At 37.8% G+C, this 3,187-nt stretch overlaps 1 non-coding gene across 1 annotated transcript; it reads left to right on the forward strand.

The window, feature by feature from the left end:
• Positions 1-2,678: 2,678 nt before the first annotated feature.
• Positions 2,679-2,785, forward strand: LOC119511920. Its single transcript, XR_005212266.1, has one exon. It is a non-coding gene; the product is annotated as a U6 spliceosomal RNA (small nuclear RNA).
• Positions 2,786-3,187: the final 402 nt, after the last annotated feature.

Raw genomic sequence — 3,187 nt, forward strand, 5'->3', positions numbered from 1 at the left:
TGGGTGGGCCCTAAATGTAACCACAAGTATCCTTATAAGAGGGAAGAAAAAGGAAATTTAAGACACATGGAAGAGGAGAAGACGGTGTCCATGGGGGCAGAAAGTGGAGTGAAATGGCCACAAGTCAAGGAATTCCAGAAGTCATCAGAAGATGGAGAAGAAGGAAACATTCTCCTTTTGGCCCAGGGCTTTTGATTGCAGATTTCTGGCTTCCAGAATAGTGAGAAAATAAATTTCTGTTGTTTTAAGCCCCCAAGTTTGTGATAATTTCTCACAGCATCCATAAGAATCAAACAAAATAACTAATAACATAGCTTTGAAAAGTTTAGTGTGACTGGTGTGGAGGATACCCTGGAGGATTTTCACAGAGAAGAATGAATCTGGGGAGGCAGGTTGGGATCAGACTATTAAATATGTTGTTTTGTTACATAAAGAATCTGGATTTTTTCTAGTAAATTACATATAGCCAATTGGATTGGGTGGGGATAGGTGTTCTGGAGTATAGACAGGACAGGACAAGCTGAAAGCCCTTAAGATCAGGTAAATTAGGGCCACAGACTGGTTGGGAACCAATAAGAATCTGAACAAAGGCAATAGAAGGATTTGATTCACACAAAGATTCTCTTCTTCAGGAGGATCGAGAGAGAAATAAAGCTGGGAGGCAGGGTGAGCTCTGAGGGGTAGGGCAGGGTGAGGATACTGAGCAGCCCAAAGCAGCCAAGGGCACTTGAGAGCTTGGAGAATTCCACAAACAGACTAGCCTTCACAACTATGCCAAGGTTCAAGACATTAGCGAGTCTTCTGGAACCTAACGAAGGAGTGAGTCTTATTTCCAGATCACATGAGTGGAAACACTGACTTTCATCTGTGGGCCGGTGTTGGGGATGGAATCATGTCCCCACAAAAGGCATGTTCAGGTCCCAACCCCTGGTCCTGTCGGTGTGAAACCATTTGTAAATAGGGTGTTTGAAGATGTCATTAAAGGGTGCCCAAACTGAATGAGGGAGGGTCTTAATCCAATGTGGCTGAAGTCCTTTTAAGCAAAGGGAATTGGACACAGAGAGAGAAAGCCACTGGAAGCAGCCAGATATTGGAAGTCAATGGAACCTGGAAGAAAAAGAAGACTCGTGCACTGGCACGTGACAGGAAAGCCAAGGACCAAGGATTGCCAGCAGCCAGCCCCAGAAGGCCACAGACTTCAGGGAGAAAGCATTGTCTTGCTGATGCCTAGATTTTGGACTTCTCCTAGCCTTAAAACCATGAGTCAATATAATCTTGTTGTTTAAGCCAGCCCATTATACGGTATTTGTTTTAGCAGCTAGGAAGCTAAAATCGTCAGCTAAACCAATGCTTTCAAGGGTTTGAGGAACCAAGGAGCACACGAGCAATGCAAGGAACCCTGTCCCAACTGTTTAGAGGGCAAAGCCAGGTGGATGATTTTGACTTCCAGTAAGACCTAAGGCAGAGTGGTATGGGGTCAAACAGATCTGGATCAGTGGTCATTGGTTGTGTGGCCTTGGGCTAATTACTTAGTCTTTTTGTGCTATAGCCACTCAGTTTTCAAATCCGTAACCTCAGACTAATAACAATAGTGTGACTATTAGGATAAATGAGGTAAAAATGGGGTAAAAATAAAAGAATCTCCAAGAATGATAGCTACTAATATTCAGATGAATTTCCAGAAGACTATAATTTCAAATATATTTTCTTCATCTTCTGAATCTTTTAATTAGCACATAATCTGGTGCAAAGTTAGGGGTTGTCCAGAAGATATGTACAGTGTTTGATAACCTATTTAGAACAAAGAATGGAGTGTTTAAAGAATTAGTTAAAGATATACCTAGTCCCATTAATAGAAATATTCATAAATAGTTGTATGTTAATCATATTTTGTAAGATGAATCATATAAAATACATAAAGTTTAGGTCAATATTAACCGAATGTTAGTGATTTATTTGTAAAATAGTCACCACTTGACTTATATTTGAAAACATAAGAAACAACAGATACCTGTAGAAAAAACTTTTAAAAATATTATTTTCAATTAAGTATGAATGACTACCATCTGGATAATATTTCTCTAATTTGAGAATTTAATTATAGGAAGAACTCTAGGTCATTTCTGCATTAATTATTCAGCCATTGACATAATAGCTGATTCCAAATTCTTGATTTTTTTCCCATAGGGAATAATAATAGCAGCGCATATTTGCATGTAGTGCTTTCCAATTTACATCACTTACACAAAACTACAAATCCTGTCTTTGTACTATGTAATGCATATTGAATTTTATTCTGAATAGCCTTCTAAATGGGAATAAATAGGATGAATGGATGAAAATTTCAGGGAAACGTATTTTGGCTCAGTTAGAAAACTATTTAATCATCAGAAATGTCCCTAATGGAATGGACTGCTTCACATTGTGGTAGCTCCCTGAAAGTGATCAAGTGTCGGCTAAATAATTGTATCCCTCAGAAAAGATACTGAGGAGAAGATTCCAGTAGACTTGGGTTGTCAACCTGTTGGACCATTAAGTTCCCTTTCCAGCTGTAATACATTTTGATTCAATGTTTATTTTTATGATGATAAACTATAAATATATATTATTGGTTTGTATACATCTTAGAAACATAACACCTCAGGTCTTAGTCTTTCTTAACTTAAAAATATAGTGAAGAGCTCACTTCGGCAGCACATATACTAAAATTGGAATGATTCAGAGAAGATTAGCATGGCCCCTGCGCAAGGTTGACATGCAAATTCATGAAGCATTCCATATTTAAAAAAAAAAAGGAAAAAATATATAGTGAAATAAAAATAAAGGGGTCATAAAGAGACTATTAAAACTCCCCACTCCACTATGCTTATACTTATCCTGGGATTTACCTCCACACATATCTCCATTCACCTATTCCCCCTCCAAAATGCTAGGCCAATGGTAATTATCAATGCCATTTTAAAAAATTAATAAAGATGTTCGTAAGAGGCTAACCAGCACATAAAATCTCCTCAATGAGATTTTCATGTTAAACTGCCTTAAATATCAGACTACTATTATTCTTGTATATTTCAACACCAATAAAAGAATAAAATGAACATGTACCTCCAGGGACACTGACATGTTCACAGGAGTAAGAATGAGACTTAAGTGCCTTCTTGCTTAGTATCTTCCTCTAGTTGACTTT

The sequence above is a fragment of the Choloepus didactylus genome, chromosome 16 (genome assembly GCF_015220235.1).
Source record: "Choloepus didactylus isolate mChoDid1 chromosome 16, mChoDid1.pri, whole genome shotgun sequence".
Classification (NCBI taxonomy): domain Eukaryota; kingdom Metazoa; phylum Chordata; class Mammalia; order Pilosa; family Megalonychidae; genus Choloepus; species Choloepus didactylus.